Source organism: Sminthopsis crassicaudata, chromosome 2 (assembly GCF_048593235.1).
Source record: "Sminthopsis crassicaudata isolate SCR6 chromosome 2, ASM4859323v1, whole genome shotgun sequence".
In the NCBI taxonomy this organism is placed as follows: Eukaryota; Metazoa; Chordata; class Mammalia; order Dasyuromorphia; family Dasyuridae; genus Sminthopsis; species Sminthopsis crassicaudata.
Window position 1 is genome coordinate 640,810,192 of NC_133618.1, and position 22,511 is coordinate 640,832,702.

Here is a 22,511-nt window from a genome sequence, read left to right on the forward strand (position 1 = left end):
TTTTCTGCTGGTCTTTAATAGTAAACCACTTCATATCCTTTAATAGAAAATTAAATATCATTGATTAATTTGAACCAGGTATATGCTTTCACTAGTGTCAGAAAATCCCTTTCTGAATGCAGATTGGTCATTGAGCTGCAGTTGATAGGTATAACAAGGTACTTGGGGCACTGAGCAGATCACCTGCTGTCCTGGTTTCCTAGAACTTATGTTTGTCAGAAGTGGGACTTGAACCTGATTGTTCTGACTAGCATTGAAGGGTTTTTTTTTTCCTGACTTCACTTTTAATCTATTGGGAAAGATATAGTTAGAGCAAACTAATTTTCAGTTACTAATTGTTATTGGTATAGCATAAGTATTTATTAAGTACTTCTGTGTGCAGGGCACCAAAAGAGATATAAAGTTTAGATGCATATATGGGAGAATAGCAAGAGAAAATTATACTCATAATCTACTTAACTCTTAAAGAGGTTGCAGATGTGGAAATAAAGCAAACAATGAGAGGAAGTTAGCCACTCATTTTAGAGTTTCTACTAAAGCAGAATAGTTTGACATGTATCCTCGATTTGGGAAGACCAAATTTCAAAGAGTCATTAAGAAATTAAATTTTGTAGGAAATGTTAGCCTGTTTAATTAAGATCAGAAGCTCTCAAAATTAAAATTTTGAAGAGAAAATATTTATGTGAGGATGAAAAAGGATATTTACCTAAGACTAATATATATAATCATCACATATTTATCATCTAACTTAAATTTTCAAAAGGCTTGTTGTATAGAAAGTAGAATTATAACTTGTGAGAGTTTGAATTTTTAAAATGGCAACATGGCCTTATAAAAATACTATTAGTTCTGCTAAAGCTTAGAAAGAACTGAGAATGGTGATGGAAAAATTTTGAAGAGAAAATATTTATGTGAGGATGAAAAAGGATATTTACCTAAAAGTCTAATATATATATATAAAATCACCATATATTTATCACCTAACTTAAATTTTCAAAAGGCTTGTTGTACAGAAAGTAGAATTATAACTTGTAAGAGTTTGAATTTTTAAAATGGCAACATGGCCTTGTAAAAATAGTATTAGTTCTGCTAAAGCTCAAAATGAACTGAGGATGGTGATGGAAGTTAAGGTGAATGTGAGGGGTTTGGAGATTATTTAGCTAATTTGGGGAAAGGGAAAGATCAAAAGAACTTTGAAGATGACCCTTTAGGGGTACTTTAGGTAGGGCAGCGTGAAATGGTTGAGGAGGAATTGCTATCCCAGATCCGAGACAGCTTCATGAAGACAGGTCATACCAGACTAACCTCCTTTCATTTTTTGATAGATCTGCATAGTAGATATGGGTCTTTCTAGCTTCCTGTCATCTGGGAAGCTTCATAGGCTGGTTGATAAAATTGATTCTCACCTGATCAGTCTTGGGGAATCATATTGGTATGGGTTCATGAATGATAGTGTTAGGAAAGGTGCTTCCCAATCCCCATCTCTCTTTTGTTCTGAGAGAAATAGCCAAAAACTCTGAGGAAGTAGAGTCCAGTAGACGTGGACTGAGAGTCTCAGAGTATGTGGTACAATTTCAAATGGGTTTTGATTGATATCTTTTATTTTAGTATAATCAACGTTTCTCCTTGTATCTCTCCTCCTCCTCTAAATGCATCTGTAGTGAGCAATTGAAATTAAATTTATATAGTCATATGAATAGTCAAATGAAATTATTAATCTTAAGTCTTTTCCCCCTTTTCCCCAATTTTTCAGGATTGTTAAAATATATAGTAAATTTTTTTAACCCTCTGTTTTGTGAAATTGGATTACTATCTTGAATTACAAAGCACATTAAGACATTACAGACTGTTTTCTACTGACTCTTGGATTTACATAGTTAAAATATTGTTCTTATTTTCAACAAAAAATGGCAGTTACAGTTCAGTAAATTTTATAAATGATCAGCATTTTTTCTTGTTATTGAGTGGTTTGGGGATGATTTTCATTAACTCATTCTGGGTTTTTTTTTTTATGTAAAAAAAAATTCTTAAGTTTGATATGTTAAAACTCCTTTATTTGATGAGTTGGTTTTTCCATTGCAAGCATTTCCCACACCTATTCATCCATCTTGTTATAGTTGGAACTTCTCAGGATTTCCATTCTGCTACTATTATAATTGAAGTATCCAAAAACAGCACTCCATAGAAAATGTAGATGATGGGTGTTGATTTCCATTTTTTTCCAGTCCAGAAATGACAGTTGCCATGTCTACCATGTGTTCTGATTTAAAAGACTTCCTCAAAACATTTGTAACAAATTCTGGGGAGAAAAATCTCTGCTTGTGTGATGTTACAGATAGATATTCAAAGGTTTTCTATAATTTCACTTATACGGGTTAAAATTTTTGTACCTCATAGTATTACATCATCTTGATGTATAATAGAGTAGTGATGTCACAATTCAGCCATACAAGAGCCTTAGTGTTTGGTGAAACTCCTTCCTCGTATTTTTTTTTTCTTTTTTTCTCCCCCCCCCCCCCAGGCAATTGGGGTTAAGTGACTTGCCCAGGGTCACACATCCTGAAAGTGTTAAGTGTCTGAGGTCACATTTGAACTCCAGTCCTCCTAACTTCAGGGCTGGTGCTCTACCCACTGTGCCATCCTCCCGTATCCTAATGCCTTCTACTGGTCAGTCTCAGGTGTGGCATGAGGTCCTTCTCAAGATTTCTAAACCACTTAGGACATTTTGAATTGGTTCTCCATGATTTAGAATCAGAAGCTCTTAGGATCATAAATTGAAAGCTGTAGAGAACCACAAATGTCATCAAATCTTACCTCTTAATTATATTTATAATTAAACTGAGACCCCAAAAGATGAAGCAACTTGCTTTGACACTCATGTTTACCTCCTGGTAAACATTGAGATTTTTTCCTGGTGGGTAGCTTTCAGAATTCATTAATTTATTAATAGCACAGTTGGTGGCTGGCTGGTGATGATCTAGACTTTAACATGGTACAGTGTGGGAAAGATCACTTTTTTTTTATCTTTCATTTTTAATAGTATTTTATTTTTCCAAATACATGTAAAGTCAGTTTTCAGCATTAATTTTTTAACTTAAAAAAAAAAACCCAAACATGCATAGCTTTCAACATTCATTCTTGCAATACTTTGTTTTTCAATTTTTTTTTCTCCCTACCTTCCCTCACCCCTTCCCCCCTTAGATGGCAAGTAATCCAAGATATGTAAAACATGTTCAATTCTTCTATATGTATTTTCACAATTAACCATGATGCACAAGAAAAATTAGATCAAAAAGGAAAAGAAATAGAAAAAGAAAACAAAATGCAAGCAAACAACAACAAAAAAGTGAAAATACTACAACATTCATTTTTGTAAGACTTTGTGTTCCAAATTTTTCTCCCTCCCTTCCTTATCTCCCCCCTCCCCAAGACAGCAAGCAACATGATATAGGTTAAATATGTATAGTCCTTTAAAACTCATTTCCTATTCATCATGTTGTGTAAAAAAAAAAAAAAAATCAGACCAAAGGGGAAAAACACGAGAGGAAAAGAAGGTGAAAATACTATGTTCTCTGGATGCAGATGGCATTTCCCATCCATTTGCCTTGAATCACTACATTGAGAAGAGCCAGGTCCATCGCATTTGGTCATCACATCATCTTGTGACTGTGACAATGTTCTCCTGGTCTGTTCACTTCAATTAGCATCAGTTCATGTAAATCTTTCCAGGCTTTTTTGAAATCAGCCTGCTCATCATTTCTTATTGAACAGTAATATTCCATTACATTCATATACTATAACTTACTCAGCCATACTCTAGCTCATGGGCATCCACTCGGTTTCCACTTTCCCTTGCCTCTACAAAAAAAGGCTGCTACAGATATTTTTGCACATGGTGGGTCCTTGGGAAAGATCATTTTGACATAAAAAAAGGAACTTGGGGGTTTCCCTGGAATCATCAGGACACTGTTACTCCTTAAGAACTCTCCAGCTCCTTCATCCTGTGTCATATTCTATTGGATTGTGAAACTCCAGAAAACCTGGTTTTTGTGCTAAGGGTCTTGTTTTATACTTAGTTGGATCACAATTGGCCCTTACTCCTTTCCATATAGAGGATTACCTTTCTTTACCCTACCCCTGTGAAGATCCTGGTCAGTGGATTAAGTCACTACCCTTTAAATCACATGACAACTGGAATTCAGGATTATTAAGTGGTTGTCTCTGTTTTATTATTGTTTACTTTTTAGATCTGAGATTCTTAATGTGTTTGTATCCTCAAACTCAAACCAACTCAAAATAGTGGATAAATTGTCAATGTAAACATTGACACCTTGGTAATTAGCAAAAAGCAACCTTTACAAATCCAGGGCTTTGTTTAGGGTTTTCTTACTTATAAACTTCAGGCAGAATATAGGGGTCTGAAGCCTATTTTTGTATGGCTGGTGAAGTCAGAATGTGTGTGAGTGTGTGTGTGTGTGTGTGTGTGTGTGTGTGTGTGTGTGTGTGTGTGTGTTTTAAAAAACAACTTTAAATAAAGTTTAATTGTATTGTATTTTAAAAACCATTTCTGGCTGAAAGACCTTTGCCCTGATTTAGACTTTAAAACAGTGATGGAGAAAATGTGAGTAATGCAGAGTAGAAATAAAAGTTTCTTGCATTTGGAAAAAGCTGGTTTTCAAATATTTACCAGGACATTTCTGAATGAATCCCTTTGACAGTCTGATGAAATCTTTCCAGAATTTAATTTTTAAATAAATAAAATAAGGTACCCAAAATGAGAAAGGAAACAATACAGGGCAGGCAAGCCAGTTTGCAGATGTAGTTTTCACCCTGACCAGTTGGAGGCAACAAATCAAACCACACTACCACCTTGACCACCTTCTCCTCTCAGACCGTCCTTAAGATACCCCAGGACCCTGAAACCAAACCACCAAATTTGTGTGCAGCTCAAATTCTCAGCCATTGTTAAAATGAGAAATTCCTTCAATGTTAAAGAAGGGGACAATTTGACCATCGCCACCAGCAGCAGATCATGACTATGCCACACAGGAGCTCTGAGAACCTATGGGAACTGATTTGCTTCCTGTTAGTCTGCCCCAGTTCCTATCATCAGTCTTGTTCCTTTTGAATAAAGTATAATCTTTCACAGTTTTAGGTTAGTAATGAGCCTATCCTGTCAAGTCTAGATGAAATTTAGGATATAAAATTTACTTGGTTGTGTTAGGCTCACTAATTTATCATAATACCCTCTCCATAGATTTATGCTTTTTGTGTATAGACATCTCTAGTCCTCTTGGTCTAGTTAACTTGTACATTCACATTAAAATAATTTAAAAAGTAAAACAATTGGATATCAGAAGCTCAGAAGAGCTAGAGTTTTTGGAGAAAGATTGGGAAAGAAAGAAGCAAATGGAAGCTTTCATATTATTTTATCATTCAATTTCTTGAAAATTGCTTATACTGTCCACTTTTTACATAAGTGTACAGGCTTTAAGGAACCTGGAAAAATTTAATCAAAATAATTGATAACTAATACAATGGCAGATAGTCTAGACACTTCGGAGAATTCCCCTGGCATAGAAGCAAGTACTTTCAAAAGGTACTGCAAAAAAAGAAAGAAAAAAAGAAAACTTTAGCATTTTCTGTAGATAAATACATGAAAATAAAGAGAATTATCCAAGTAACTCACAGTCACTATACTGCTTTTCTGTCTACTGGCAATCACCAGTGATAATATATAAAATAAAAGTTGATTTCTCTAACTTGAGGAGGGAATCTCTTCTATCCTTTACAATTCAGAAGAAATAATCAAGGGAGAAAGAGGGGAAGAAAAAAAAAAGATCTAAAGAAAGAAAGAATCAAAAAGTTAACATAGTAAGGAGGTAACAGAAAAGCAGCTGAATTGAACAATAGATTGCACAGGACTTGATAAGTCAGGAATACTTGGGTGCAAATCCTTAAAATACTTGATAGCTGTTTGATCCTGGGTATTTACTTCACCTTTCCCAGCCTTAGTTTCCTTTACTGGTAAAGTGGTGATCATAATTACAGCTACTTTCCAGGGCTGTTATGAATCACTTTATGCACCTCAGAGTACTATTACTAGCATTCTTAGAAAAGAGAAAAAATTCTGAATCCTGGAGCTATGTAAAATCTTTAAGGTTCTTTGCAGAGGAAGGATTTGGATCTTCTTAGGAGGTATCCATGGTCAAGGTCTTGGGGATATTAAAGATACCAAAACACAGAAGACAGCATCCATCTAAAGATCTATCATGGGATCCAAAAGCGGGGAAAACAACCCTGATCTCACTCACTGGCCAAACCTAAAAGGAATTCAGGAGGCAGTGAGGTATACAGAAGAAAAATCAGCTGATGGTTTTTGTAGAACTATCTCAGTGTCAGGAAAACCAAGATAGAAGAGCTTAATTAGGACATGTGTATTTACCAACACTGTCCAAGGGAAAAAGGTGTGAGAGAGGTCAAGAATGATGCAATTTCAGAAAAAGCCATCAGTTTTACAATAAAGCAATCCTTGGCTATTTGGAAAGAGCAGCTTAATTTAAGTGATGAGGTCAAAAGTGAGATTAAAGATGGCTTAAAATAAGTAAGGGGAAAGGAAATAGTTGCATGGAGTTTAGACAGCTTTTTCAAAGAAGTCAGCCAAGAGAAGAAGCCATATGAGACAATATTTACCAGGGATGGTTAATTCAATTAGGAGCTTTATCAAGATTAGGTGTTCATGAGCAACCAGAAAGGAGTCAAGTAAATAAGGACTTCATTTCCTTAAAAAAGTTAAAATGAGAATGAGTATAATCTGAGATAAATCTTTTTTAAAAATTCAATTCTTTTTAATTTTCAGCTTTAAATTCTCCCATTTCCCTCACCCCTTAACTATGGAAATAAGAAAAACAAAATTCATTAATAGAAATGTATATTTAAGCCTCAGTGCATTCTGAGTCCATCCACCTCCATAATGGGAGTTAGGTAGCATGTTTCATTATGAGTCCTTTGATCATTGTGTTGATCAGAGTTCCCAAGTCTTTCACATTTCTTTATCATTACATTTTCATTGTGTTTGTGTAAATTGTTCTTCAGATTCAACTCACTTCATTCTGTATCAGTTCCTACAAGTCTTCCCAGGTTTTGCTGAGACCATACTCATCATAATTTTTTACAGCACATGGTATTGCTGGAGAACGGTGTACCTTGACAAGAAGAGGGATGACCTTGTCATATCTAACAAGTAAAGAAGATAGGGGATGATCCTTGTCAGGAGAGATTAGAAGGGAGAAGAGTTCATTCTTGGGGAGTGATGAATTGTGAAACAGGATCTTCAGCTGAGAAGGTGGGAGGAGAAAGGGTATCATTAGAGTCTGAAAGAGGGATAAAAATGTTTAAATGGCCCTGGAATTGTCAAAGGATTGCTTTGTTGAAGTGAGAGCCCAGGTAAGATAAGATCGAATACATTTTTTTTTAGTGGACCCAAGTAACACTGTTTTGTGTTTTTCTTGAACTCACTTTGACAGCTCCTAAGTAGGAGGGGGGAGAAAGATGGTGAGAAACTTCCAAGATTGTGGTTTGGCAAGCCATGATTTGTTTTTAGGATAGGCAGAGAGCAAGGGATTTATAAAAGATAATATCAATTTGAACTGATACAACAAAGTATCTCAAGATAAAGAAAGGGGGAAAGTCTATCTAGCTCAGGGATGATAGAATGAAAATCAAGTGAGAAGTGAAAGCATTGTAAGTCACCAAGAGGATAAAAAATAGTCAGAGGGAAAAGATGGAATGATAAAATATCATGATCAGTTGAAAGTGGGTATAAAAGCACAGTACTTAGGAAGGCTGGCAAGGTCCATGTTATATCTTTGTGAAACTGAAGTAAAGTAGAGGAGATGATTGAAATTGAGTAAATTGAGGGACTGGAAATTTAAGAAACTTGAGGGAATGTCAGCATGTATGTTGAAGTCCCTTTGTGTGAGGTGAGAAGTTGGGACAGAGAAAAATTGGGAATTCATTAAGGAAAGAGTACGCTAGTGGTTGATAGAAAACAACTACTAAAATATTATCTGGGTGATAAATTTGGATTGTATTAACCTCAAATGTTTTGTCTTGGATTCTGTTACTCAAATAAACTATTATTTAATTCATATTTTCTTTATTTTGGCTTGTATTTTTTTTTGTTGGTGTTATATTTATTTTTATTTTTACAGTTACATATACAACCATTTTTTTTTTTTGCATTTGTTTTTAAAACTTGGAGTTCCAGATTATCATCCTTCCTCCTTCCCCACTCCTGCCCCGTAGAGAAACTTGTGAATTTATGTGAAACATTTACATAAAAGTCATACTGTGAAAGAAAATACAGGACCCCCCCCAAGAAAAAACCCCAAATCTACGAAAATAAAGTTTAAAAAAAAGTGTGCTTTCACCTTTATTCAGAACAAGCAGTTCTTTCTCTGGGTATGGATGGCATTTTTCATCGTTAAGTCCTTCAATGTAGCCTTGGATCATTGTACTGCTGAGAATAGCAAAGTCGTCATTCACAGCTGGTCATTCCACAATATTGCTATTACTTTTTTACATAGTACATTTCATTCTGCATGAGCTCATGAAGGACTTTCCAAGTTTTTCTGAAAGCATCTTGCCCATCATTTCTTATATAACAATAGTATTTCGTCATTGCCATACACTACAGCTTATTCAGCCATTCCCCAATTTATGGATATCCCCTAAATTTCCAGTTCTTTCCTCAGATAAAAAAGCTGCTATTAATATTTTTATACATAGAGGTCTGTTTCCCTTTCCTTTTTGAAAAATCCCTTTTGGGATTCATGGCTGATAGTGGTATTGTTAGGTCAAAGAATATGCATGATTTTATAAGCTTTAAGTTTATATCTTTTGATCATTTCTCAATTAAGAAATGGCTCTTATTTTTTATAAATATGACTCTGCTATCTACATTTGAGAAGAGGCCTTCATCAGAGAAATGTGCTTAAAAATTCTTTTCACAATTATTACTGCTAATTATATTCCTTTTCCCTCATTTATTGTCTCTCCTTTAACCCTTTTCCTGTTATTTGCTGTACTTCTGACCACCCCCTCCACCAATATTTCCTCTCTTCAATTATCCTTCCCCCTTCTCAGATTCCCTTTTCTGATTATTTTTCTTCAGAATTAGATCTCTATACCTGTATTGAATGTATATCTTATTTTTCTCTCTGAGCCAGTTCTGACAGAAGTAAGGTTGATTATCTTCCTTGTCTTCTACTCTTCTTTCCCTCCACTTTAAAAGCTTTTTCTTGCCTCTTTTTTTTTTTTTTTTTTTTTTTGGCAGATAATGTATGCTATTCTTCCCCTCCTTTTCCTTTCTCCCAATGCATTCTTCTCTCACCCATTAATTTTATTATTTTTTGATATTATCCCTTCACATTCATCTCACACCTGTGCCTTCTATCTACATGCACTCCTACATACTTATATACTGCCCTAAAAATGAGAAAGTTCTAATGGAGTTACAAGTATCATCCTCCCATGTAGGAAAGTAAACAGATAAGCCTTATTAAGTCCTTCAAGATATCCCATTCCTGATTACTTCCTTATGCTTCTCCTGAGTTCTGTATTTGAAAATCCTATTTTCAATTCACTGTTGGCCTTTAAATCACGAATGCTTAAAATTCCTCTATTTCATTAAATTTCCACCCTTTCCCCTGAAGAATTAAATATTCAGTTTTGTTGGGTAAGTGATTCTTGGTTGTAATCCTAGTTCCATTGCTTTCTGGAATATCATTCCAAGCTTTCTTTCTGGATTCTTTCTGGACACTTTTAGTATTTTCTCTTTGACCTGGGAGTTCTGGAATTTGGCCACAATGTTCCTGGAAGTTTTTATCTTGATCTCTTTCAGGACATGATTGATGGATTCTTTCCATTTTTTATTTTTATTTTGCCTTCTAGTTTTTCTCAGTAATTTCTTGAAAGATATGTGGGCTCTTTTTTGGATCATGCCTTTCAGATAGGCCAATACTTTAAAAATGATCTCTCCTAGATCTATTTTTCAGGTCAGTTGTTTTTCCAGTAAGTTATTTCACATTGTTTTCTAGTTCTTCATTCTTTTGGTTTTGTTTCTTGATTTCTCATAAAGTTCAGCTTCCATTTGCTCAATTCTAATTTTTAAGTTAATTCTTTTCTTCAGTGAGCTTTTCAACCTCCTTTCCCATTTAACTAGTTTTGCTTTTTAAGGCGTTCTTCTCATTAGCTTTTTGTATTTCTCCTGCCGATTTTCCCCCACCTTTCTTGATTTTAAAAATCCCTTTTGATCTCTTCCATGACCTAAGACCCATTTTTACTTTTCTTGGAGCTTTGGATGTTGAAATTTCGACTTTATCTTCTTTTGAGTGTGTACTTTGATCCTCTTTGCCATCACAGTAACTTTCTACTTCGCTCAGTTAAAGCAGGGCTGTTTCCAGGGTGGAGGGTGCTCTCTGTCAGGCTTCAGCTGTTTTTAGAAGGGAGCTGACCACAAGCCCCCTCTGGGGAGCTGAGGCTCCCCCGCCGTCTTCCTAGGGCCCTCTCAGCCCACTGACTTTCCGCCCTCTGGACTGAGAGGTCTGGAGAGCGCCTTTGCTGTCTGACTCAGAGGCCCCAAGGCCTGCTGCTTCTTTCCTGGGCCTGGGCGGGACCTCACGGGATTCCCCCTCAGGGAACATTGTTCCCCTGTCTTGCTGTAAGGAGTGTGCAGTCAGTATTTAAAGGACTTGGAAGGGTTTGAGGAGAGCTTGCCAGAGTCCCTGCCTGTCTTTCCCCCACCCGTGGGCTGGATTCTTTTTAAAGTAACATTCTGGCCTGTTCCTGCTGCTATTTTTAAAAGCGGGCATTTACAAGCAGCAGAAACCGGCTCCGACCCTGACAGGTGTGAGCAAAGGAGTGACGGCGGCCCGTCCCTGGGTGAAGACGCTGCGGCTCCCAGCCGCTCCCTCCTTGCCTTGCTTGCCTGTGTTCAGCTTGGCTCAGCGGCAGCCAGGTGGCGCCAAAGTGTCAGTGCTGGATCCAGAGGCCAGAGGAAAGTCCTCAGCAAAGGCCTGGCGCATCCTGGGCCAGTCACCTGGAGACAGCTTCCTCATCGCTTAGCAGCATCTTCCGCCCAGGGCACATACATATTTCCTTCCCATAGAACTAACATGTTTTCACTTAGAACAAACTCAAGTTTAAAACACATTCATAATGAAATCAAAAACAAAAATTTCTGTTTAGGAAATTCTGTTAAGATGAGGAATTTTTTCTTTTTCTTTTCTTTTTTTTTTTTTAATCATTCTATAGGGTATTCTTGCCTTAATTTCTTCAGTTAATTTTTTTAAAAATTTAAAAATTTTTATTTTTAATTGAATTTTTATAATTAAATTAAAAATTTTTTAAATTAAAAACTTTTAATAGCTCTTATTATAATGATAGAGACTAGAAGGGACCTCAGAACTCAGGTGGGCTTTCCCTCTCTCTCTCTCTCTCTCATTTTACTCATGGGAAAGCTGAGATCCATATAGGTTGCTCAGAGTCACATAGGCAGTAAGTATCAGAGATCCAATTTCAAGCCAGGGCTTCTGTCTCCAGAGCCTGTTTTTCGCCCAGAGTTTAATTCTTAAATCATAATTCTTTAATGTAAGGCAAAATGCTATGTTTTCACAACTCTTGTAAATTTTAATTCAGCTTCATTTTATTAGAATATTTCCAAGTGCAAATTTTTCATGAGAGTTAAATAATGAAACTGAAACCTTTTTGATCTGGAACAAAAAATTTACAGAGAATTGATCTCTAGGCCAATCTCCTACTAATCATGGTCTAGGACGTTGGTTCTCAAACTTTCTGATTTTAGGACAACTTTATGCAGATAATATATACTTTATAGTTATTGAGGGACCCCTCCAAAGAGCTTTTCTTTATGTTATAATTGACCTTGTTAGAAATTTAAATATTTTCATATTATTTTTAAAATATATATATATATATGTATTATTTTAAAATAATTTAAAACCCCTGAAAGGTTTTCAGTGTGATCCTGGGATCCCATTTTGAGATCAGTCACTCTAAAATCCTAATTTAAATCTGTGAAGTAGAGATGGGGCTTAGTTATTCGCAGAAACCTCAAGGTCTTTAGCAACAAGTTAATAGGGCAGTTTGATGGCCCTTTGGATGGCAGACCTGAGTTCAAATCCAGCCTCAGACACTTTATACTTCCTGGCTGTATGACTCTGGGCAAGTCACTTAACCCCAACTGCCTCAGCAGAAAACTCCAGAGAAACAAACAAACAAACAAACAAAAGTTGCCTTAGCTATTAGAATACCCTCTTCTAAAGACAGCTAGCTCAGTGACTTTGCAGCACCTTGGAGGCCACTGAAAAAATAACATTCTTTTATATCCTTTGTGAAAAAGCTGAGACAATATCGACAGTTTGGTTTATATATCTGAAATTAAAACTATGAACTCCTTTCAGAGGCTTACTACTTCTATTTGTAACTCAGTCATTTGGGGGCCAGTATATTCATTTGTATCTATTCATTTGGACCTAATATGGTTCACTGTCATGAATCACATTTCTTTATGACCCCCTTTTCCACAAATTAGGTCTTAGACGCCTCTTGCTTAAATTTTTGCAATGACCTCTTGGCTACTTTTCCTATCTCCATCCTCTCTCTTTTGTACCCATTTCTCCTTGTCAAATTATTATTATTCATTGGTTTCTCTTGCACAGATTGCACAGGCTGTCTTTTCTCTCCTACTTGGAATATACTGCTAGCTAAGCCCACACTTTTACAAGCTCTATCTTCCTTCTAGGACTCAAGATCAAGAATAGCTTTCTTTAGTATGTAGAGAATAGTATGTTATAAAGTTCCCAAATCCTGTACAGATGTGAAAAACCTGAATTAGCTGAATGAAGAAAAACATTTTTTAGAACATTGCATTTGCAGTCTCAAACCTGGTGCCTTCATTTGCTAAATTAAAGGAGAAAGAGAATATTTGGAAAAGTGTGATGTGTTTGTGCTCATTAATTCAGCAAGCATTTGCTAGATGCCTCTCATATGCCAGCCCCTATTCTGTTTGCATAATCAAGCTGGATATTTTGGGCAGCAACTTCTTTACTGAAAATATAGATTCTTCCCATAAATTAGATTGCTTATTAATGTGTATCAGTAATAAAGGCGTTATGGCTTAATAAAGGATTGTTGTGTTCTATGCTTAAAAGAAGAATTTCCTTCTCTCCCTTTCAGGAGTTAATGTTTAACTAGAAAAAATGTGCTTTGCCTTTGCTAACTTCAAGTAAGACCAGTTTCTCATTTAACGCCAAGTAAATCAGTAACATTTCAGTAATAAAGCCTTTGGGTTTAAAAGGCTGCCAGATTTGAAATCTGCATCTGTGGTGAAAGCAAAAGGCATTTTATGGCAAGAATTTGAATCTTCCATTTAGGATTTTGTGTTTGCTTCATTTTATTTTTTAGAGATTCTGGCCAAGTCTTTAACGTATGTCACATTTGTCTGTTTCTCAACCCTCATTTCCTTCCTGAAAATAAAACATTAGTTGGGGGGGGGGGAGATATTTTTAAGCTTTTTCATGTTTTCAGAGGGTTTACCTTCAGAGATAACTTGTTTGATGCTATCAGAGAAGTCATTTAAGGGTAGGTTTTATCTTTTAAAAATTCATCACTATGAGGAAATTGTTCCTTTGATCGTAATGTGGAGAAATAAAATCTTATCAGAAGCAAATCACTTCAATGTTCACTTTGTGTGGCGTTAAAACAGTTGCCTGCGTGATAAAATTTGAGAAACACTTCAGTTATGTTTGACCGAAAATAACTCACTCTTGATGTCCTGACGAGGACCAGTCAGGCCGCTAAGGCAGGAGTTCAAGCAAGAGCTTATGAGCCACAGGATCACAACGGGTTTGTGGAGAGAGAGAGGCAGTGAAGAGATGATGACCATGAATCAGCCCTGACCATTGTGCAGGTGGGAAGGTCGGGAGAACGAGGCACTTTTAGGATCTGCAAAGAAGAGCCTGACCATTAAAATGGAAAGAGTGGCTGTCCATGGTAAAAGTCCAAAGGAAGGTGCGAAGGCATGAGAAGAAAGGTTTGGAGCTTGAAGAAGAAAAGGACGATGTGTTCCTCAGAGACTGGAGGGAAGGAGAGAAGATGAAAGAGAGCAGGAGCCCCAGGGCCACAACACACCGGCGCCTTCCCAGGGGCCTGCAGAGAGCCACCTGCCTCGTGTTCCTTGTCCCGGGCTCACTCATCCGACCCACTCTGCCAAAACCCCCCTGGCTCCCGGCTCCTGGCTCCTGGGGTTACTCTAAACACAGCCCTCTTCTTTCCCGGCTCCGCAGTTGGGGACCCTTCAGACTGCATCGAGGAGGATCCAGAGCACTTCTGCCATCAGCATCAGGCCCAGAGCCGGTGATACGTGATCGAGGGGAGCCCAAAAGGGGCCTGTGGAGCAGCCAAGAAAGCCCAGGTTACAGAGGGCGAGCCTGGGACTGGACTCTGCATGGCTGATGTCCCCCTACAAGTGAGAAAAGGAGGCAACTAGGGAGAAAGAAGCCTTCAGGGGAGCCGGGGACCAGAGACAACCAGAGACAGTCAAGAGTCCAGATCACAAAAGGACAAAATAAAAATTACATGATTATGTCAATACACACAGAAAAAGCTTTCAAAATGTCATTTTTTGTCTCTCTCTCTCCATTTTCTTCCCCTCTCTGTCTCTCCCTCTCTCCCTCTCTATGTCTCTTTCTCTGTCTCTATCTCTCTGTGCCTCTGTCTCTCCATCTGTCTCTGTCTCCCTCTTTGTCTCTTTCTGTCTTTCTCTGTCTCTTTGACTCTTTCCCTGTCTCTGTCTCTCTCTTTCTCTGTATGTCTCCCTCTTTCTCTGTCTCTGTGTGTTTCTCTCCCTTTCTCTGTTTCCGTCTCCTCTTTGTCTGTCTCTCCCTCTCTCTGTTTCTGTGTCTCTTTGTGTCTTTTTCTCTGTCTCTCTCTGTTTTTCTGTCTTTGTCTCTCTGTCCTTCTGTCTCTTTGTCTATTCCTATGTCTGTCTCTCTGTCTCCCTCTCTGTCTTCCCACTTCTGCTTCTCTTTGTCTCTGTCTCCCTCTCTGTCACTGTCTCTCTCTCTCTGTCTCTTTCTGTCACTTTCTCTATCTTTGTCTCTTTTTCTCTGTCTATCTTTCTCTGTATTTGTCTCTCCTTCTGTCTGTCTCTTTGTCTCTATTCCTATGTCTGTGACTCTGTCTTCGTCTCTGTCTGTCTCTTTGTCTTCCCCCTTCTGCTTCTCTTTGTCTCTATCTCCCTCTCTGTCACTCTCTCTCTCTCTCTCTCTCTCTCTCTCTCTCTCTCTCTCTCTCTCTCTCTCTCTCTCTCTCTGTCTCTGTCTCTCTCTCTCTGTCTCTCTCTCTGTCTCTGTCTCTCTGTCACTCTCTCTCTCTCTCTCTCTCTCTCTCTCTCTCTCTCTGTCTCTGTCACTTTCTCTGTCTTTGTCTCTTTTTCTCTGTCTCTATCTTTCTCTCTTTTTGTCTCTGTCTCTCCTTCTGTCTCTGTCTTTGTCTTTTTTCCTATGTCTCTGTCTCCCTCTCTGTCTCTTTGTCTTCCCCCTTCTGCTTCTCTTTGTCTCTGTCACTCTGTCTCTTTCTGTCACTTTTTTTCCTCTGTCTTTATGTGTGCCTTTCTCCACCTCCCACCCCCCACTCTGTCTCCTCCTTGTCTCTGTCTCTCTCTCTCTGTATATCTCTGTCTCTATCTCTCTTCTGCCTCTGTCTCTATCTCTTTGCTGCTGTCTCTCTCTGTCTCTTCATATGTCTCTATCTCTGTTTCTCTTTCTGTCTCTGTCTCTTTGTCTCTCTCAGTTTGTCTCTTTGTCTTTCTGTTTCTGTCTTGTTCTCTCTGTTTCACTCTGTGTGCCTTTCTCTGTTTCTCTTTCTCTCTCTGTCTCTCTGTATCTCTTTCCTTCTCTATGTCTGTTTCTTTCTCTGTCTCTCCTCTCTTTCTCTGTCTTTGAACCTCTGTCTCTATCCATCTGTCTGTATCTATGTCTGTCTCTCTGTCTTTCTGACTGTCTCTCTGTCTTCTACTTTGTCTCTGTCTCTGTGTGTCTCTCTGTCTTTGTCTGTCTCTCCTGTCTCTGTCTCCCTCTCTTGTTTCTCTGTCTCTTTGTCTCCCCCCTTCTCTCTGCTTCTCATTGTCTCTGTCTATCTATCTCCCTTTCTGTCTTTCTCTCTCTATCCACCTTTTTGTCTCTTTCTCTCTGTCACTTTCTTTCTCTTTGTCTCTCTGTCTCTCTCTGTGTGTCTTTCTTCCCCCCTTTCTCTGTCTCGATCTCTTTGTCTCTGTCTCTGTCTCCCTTTCTCTGTATATCTCTGTCTCCCTTCTGTCTCTCTGACTGTTTCATCTTCTGTCTTTCTCTTTCTCTCTGTCACTTGTCTCTTTCTGTCTCTCTTTTTCTGTCTCTCTGTCTGTCTCTGTCTCTCATCTTTCTATGTGTCTCGCTGTCTTTCTCTCTTGTTTATCTTTCTATGTCTCTATGTTTTTCTTTCTCTCACTCTCTCTTCTGTCTCTCTATCTCTGTCTCTTTGTCTCTGTCTATTCCTCTGTTGTCTCCCTTTCTCTGCCTCTCTTTGTCTCTCTGTCTCTTTTTCTGTGTCTCTGTCTTTCTATCTCTATCTCTCATCTTTCTGTGTCTCTATCTCGCTCTGTTTTTCTCTCGTTTATCTTTCTATGTCTCTGTCTCTCTCTGACTCTTTTTCTTTCTCTTTCAGTCTGTCTCTCTATCTCTGTCTTTGTGTTTCTGTCTTTATATCTCTATGTCTCTGTCTCATTATGTCTCTGTCTCTGTGCCTCTTGTTTCCCTCTCTCTTTGTTTCTGGCTCTCTCTGTCTCTTTGTGTCTCTCTGTCTCTTTCTATCTCTGGCTATCTCTGTCTCACTGTTTCTTTGTGTTTTTGTCCCTTTCTCTGTCTCATCGTCTCTCTGTGTGATTGTCTCTGTTTCACTCTCTTTGTCTCTGTCTCTCTGTCTCATCTTTGTCTTTCTGTCTCTGTTTCTCTTTCTGTCTCTCTGTGTCTGGCTGTCTTCTGTCTCTGCCTCTGTCTCTCTGTTTCTGTCTCTATGTCTCTGCATCTCTCTCTGTCTCTGTCTCATTCTGTTTCTATCATTCTGTCTCTTTCTCTATCTCATTCTCTCTTTCTCTGTATCTTTGTCTCTCTCTTTTTTTCCTATCTCTTGTCTCCCTCTCTCTATGTCTCCCTGTCTCTGTTTCCTTCTGTCGGTCTCTCTTTGTCTTTGTTGTATTTATTTCGCTCTCTGTGTATCACTTTTTGACTTCTGTCTTACTCTTTGTTTCTCTTTGTCTCTGTCTCTCCCATCTCTGTTTCTTTCTCTTTGTCTCTCCCTCTCTCTTTCACTGTCTCCTTCTCTTTCTGTCTCTCTGTTTCTTCATCTCTTTCTCTGTCTCTCTTCTCTCTCTCTGTCTTTCTTTTTCCCCCCTCTTTGTTTCTGTCTCTCCTTCCATCTCTGTCTCTCTATGTATGTCTCTCTTTTTTTCCCTCTTTCTCTGTCTCTTTCTCTCTGTTTCTCTGTCTCATGTCTCTTGGTTTCTGTCTATCTCTGTTTCTCTGTCTCTTTCTCCTGTCTGTCTCTTATGTCTCTCTGTCTGTCTCTCTTTCTGTCTGTCTTTGTCTTTCTCTGTCTCTGTGTGTGTCTTTTTCCCTTTCTTTGTTTCTGTCTCTCTGTCTCTGTGTCTCTTTTTCTTTCTTACTCTATCTCTCTGTTTCTCAGTTTCTATTTCTCTCTCTCCCTGTCTTCCTCTCTCTGTCTCTTTCCTTCTGTCTCTTTCTATTTCTCTCTCTTTATTTATTTATTTTATTTTTTATTTCTCTCTGTGTGTCTCTGTCTCTGTTTCTCTTTGTTTCTGTTTCCCTGTCTCTTGGTTTCTGACTCTCTGTCTCTGTTCCTCTCTCTGTCTTTCTCCCTTTTTTTGTCTGTCTCCTGTCTCTTTCTCTCTCTATGTGTATGTGATCTTCTCTATTTCTCTGTTTCTCTGCCTCTTGGTTTCTGTCTCTAGCTCTCTGACTCTCTCCCTCTCTGTTTTTCTCTGTGTGTCTTTCTCTGTCTCTCAGTCTTTGACTCTCTGTCTCTCTGTCTCTGCCTCTGTCTCTCTCTCTTCCTGTCTCTGTCTCTCTCTGTCTCTCTTTCCCTCTGTCTCTCTCTCTCACACACACACCACTGATAACAGATCCCTCAGTATCAGGTGGCTCAGTGGGTAGCCCACTCTACTTACCGAAATCCTGTGTCTCTGGTCAGGTTGCCTGATCATCTCTGAACTTTCAACTACAAAATGAAGATACCCCCCGTCCCACTGGGCTCTAAGGCCCCATAAGGTAATACAAGTACTGAACAACCTGGAAAGCTCTGAGGAAATGATAGATATCGTTACCATTTGCGATCATCGGTACGACATCAGAAGCCTGAGACTCCCCCACCAAGGACGCCCTGGCTTCCTCCCTTCCACATCTGGACCTCTCCAGCCAGTGCTTTCCTGGGTGCCAGCCTTCATTGTCAGGACCTTCTCCTCTGGGAAGTCTCTGACCCAGTAAAATAAGGAACTTCCCCTGTTACATTATGATCATCTTAATTCAGATCCCTGTTGTTGCTTTTGCTATCAATTGTATTTGAGTCTTCATAATCCTATTTTAGGATTTCTTGGCCAAGATACCAGAGTTAGTGGCCATTTCCTTCTCCAGCTCAATTAACAGATTAGGAAACTGAGGCACACATGGCTAGGTGACTTGCCTGGAGTACTGCAGCTGATCCACATCTTGGCAGCTGTCCCAGCTCCAGTCCCTGGGGCCCCCCGGGGTGTGCCATGTCTGTGGAGGGGATCTTCTGCTAGGAGGGGCCAGGACAGATCCCCCCTGAAGGGAGGAGACAGGCCTAGCTGCCTGAGCAGTGTCTCAGCCTCGGACAGACTATTCTCCTATCTATTTAACTCTTGCATATATTTGTTTATATGTTGTCTCCCCCATTGAGGATAAGGGACTCTCTTTTGCCTCACTTTGTATCCCTAGTGTCTTTGCCCTTATAAGGGCACCTAACAAATCGGTATTGAATAAGTTATCAATTAAGAATGGAGTCCTGGGTTGAGTTTGGAAAGTTTAGGCAGTAGAAAACTAGTAGAAATATCTAATTAAAAATAATTTTGTGTGGTGAATGAAAGGCTGAGAAAAGGTTTTATAATTATCTACTTAAGATTGAAAAATACTTGTTTTTTTTTTTTAAGAAGAATTTTTTGATTGAAAAGTTTCTTCAAAATTGAATGGCTTAGGACTTCTTGTTTCTGAATTGAGTATTTAAATTTAAATCAGAATATGTCTTGGGTTTTTTTCTGGAGTTGGATTTTCATTTTCTGTTGAGAAGTTCTGAACATTTGTTTCCCATCATTTCTTGCATTTTGTATTGTGATTCCATGTTCTCAAATCACAGAGTTCTTTGTCTCCTCAAGTTCCTCCTCGGTTTCCTTCATTTTTGCAGTACTTATTCATAGGTGAATACTTAAGAAATATGGAGGCCACATTTATCGTTACTGCTTTTTCTGTTTATCTGTTTATTATTTTGGAATAAATTTTCCAATAAAACGAGAACATAAAATTAAGTTGCAGGTAAATGTCAGCAAAATTTACAAGTTTATCTTGAAAAAGAGATAATGGTATGTGCCCACTATATAGTGGTTATCATTTCTTGTCACAGTGCTCAGTTTAGCAGAGAATAACTGTGGCAGAAAATGATACAGTATTGTCATTCTCTAAAGAACTTGACAAAGATTCTCCAAACCAGAGGAACATCCACATATGAATGTTAGAATAAGCAGTTTTGGAAAATTTGGTTCAAATTTGAGAAATGGCCAAAGACTTAGATACTTCTTGGAGGACTTATGTTATTTTTCATGAATATTGTTATCCAGAGCAGTGTTGGAAGGCTTTTGCACATGGCAAGCCTCAGATCAAATCATGCTCCCCAGCCTCCCAAAAAATTATATTAATCATTTCTTCACAGTCATGTAATGAGAGATTTCTTCTTTGGGAATCAAAATTATCTCCTTATGTGTAATTAGAAAAGAAGTAAAAATCAACATGAAATTAGAAACAAGCCCATTATACCAAGACTTACATTGCTAACAGTTTTGATAACTTCAACATGACTTATTGAAACTTTTAAATTAGGAAATTAGAAATAGCACATGCTTTTAGTCTGTGAGCACTGCTCTTTGCTACAAAAAAATTTAATATAGGAGCTGATATGACTGGTCAAAAAGCATTTCTTAAGATGAAAGACCAAAAACCACCTTAGTAAATATTTGATCATCTTATGCAGAGAAAGCTGGCAGTCAAGAGCAGTGTTAGTTCAGAGTATAGTCACTTTTCAGTTAAGTTTGAGAAGATGTGAGCCCTTGTCCTATAAAACTGAGAAAGGAATCTCATTCAAAAACTAAGTTTATAGAAAGCTTGGTATGATGCCTGACTGAGCTTTTCCATCCTAAATCAATACATGAAACTGGCAGGCAGACAGCAAATAGATGGAAGACAGATCACACTTGTTTAATATACATGGAGTATCTTCTCAGTCATAGAGGACCCTCTGCAGTTGGACTCTTAACACCCCGGTTTCTTCTATAAAAAAGCAGAAATGTCCAACAGCAAGACACAGTCCTAAGTAATGACCAAGCAAAATCTACACAGAAGGGATTGTGCTGTGGACTTCAATGGCATCATTTTATAAATCGTTACGTAGAAATGACGTAGTGAAAATATATGGCAAGAAGTCGTTATATATTCCTTCTTCCTTTCACCTTCCTAAAGAGCTTTTTATTATACCAATATTTAGAAAAGGAAAAAAAATTAGCCCAACCAACTACATTTTACTCATAGAGCACATGTATGTATCATCATAAACCCACAGTCTCATTTCTCCAGTGAAAGAAAAGCACCAAGCTTGTTCTTTGTGGTTATACACCATTCATTTAGGTTTTTTTGTTCTTTCCATTTACTCTGTTACAATTGTCCATATGTTTTTACATAATTTAGCTTAACTCTGCATCACTTCATACACATCTTCCCCTACTTTTAGTAATCCTTCTTGGGGGATGTCTTTCTGACTTCACTTTGCTGTCTGTTTAGAAGCAGAGTCTCTTTTTGTAAATTGTTTCAATTTAGTATTAGCTTAACTGCATTAAGTTTTTATTGAGTTTTATGGTCAGTGTGTTCTGAACCAGAGTCACAGGCTAAAAGCCTTCCCAAATCGATCTCTCAGCTTTCTCATGGTCCACTTTGCCCATCCTGCCTCCTCCCATTCCATCTTCAGCTTCTAGTCACCTGGCTTTCAGCCCATCTCTCAGGGTCACCAGCATTCAGCTCATTTCCAAATCCAGTGGACTCCTCTGGGGCCTCATCCTTCTAGATCTCTGCCACATTTGACACAGGTGACCGCTTACTCATCTTCCTTGGACTTTCTGGCCTTGCGTTTTCCTGGTTCTCCTTTTTTTCTAAGGGTCCTTTGTCAGGTCAGTCATCAAACATTTATTAGGTACCTGCTGTCCATGTCTGACCCTGTATGTGAGCTGTCCCTCCCTCTACGCCTTTATCCACCTGTTTGTCCACCTGTTTTCTTGGGACTTTCCCATTAGTGAGTTCTTGCTGGGCCTTCATTTTGGGGAAAAAGCCTCCCATTCTCCTTCAGTTTCTTCCCCTAATTTTTATCCCTCTTTTTTTAGTATATTATTTTCCTCCATTAGAAGGTCATTGAGAGTAGGACTGTTTTTTTGCCTGCATTTGTATTAGCCTGCCCGCACAATGTCTGGCACACAGTGAGCTTCTAACAAATGCTTCTTGCCTTAGCTTAGCCGCCTCCTTCATGCATGTTGCTGTCCCGGAGCCTAGCTTGTTGCTCCTCTTCACTTCTATCTCTTGTAATTCCTTTTTTTAAAGTATCCACAAAAAAGTGGTGGTCTCTGCATAAAGAGGATCCTCCACTTAGAGTCCAAAGGGGCCTTAGGAATCTGACACAGACTAACTGGCTTCAGATCAGAGAGTATGTGTCAGGAGTGGGGGGGTGACCTAGATGTTATACTAGGCTGCTTTTGGGTTCTGAAATAACACCTCAGATAATTTCCTGAGTTCTCTTTGTCTTCATTTGTTGTATACACTTAATTCTTCCTTCTTAATAATACTTTATCTTCTTTTGTAATTCATTTTTAATTGGGAAGGGTTCCTAAGGAGAAGCCCATTCCCAAAAGGAGGAAGCAGCAGCAGATCTGAAGCATCTTCTGCTTCTTATCTTGCTATGGTATTACAGAAGTTTTTTTGGTATAATCATTACAGGATAAATTCCTCTTGAAGTCTCTGCCTTCCAAATGGCTCTGTCAAATCATTTACTGCATTTTAATGATCTGTAAACAGAAACCTTAAGTGCATTCTATTTATTTGGCTCTTCTC

General features: G+C 38.3%; 1 protein-coding gene across 9 annotated transcripts in view; it reads left to right on the forward strand.

Moving 5' to 3' along the window:
* The window catches only part of JMJD1C (jumonji domain containing 1C), a 175,019-nt gene that overhangs the window by 64,503 nt on the left and 88,005 nt on the right, over window positions 1-22,511 (forward strand). The gene's annotated exons all lie outside the window — the stretch shown is intronic.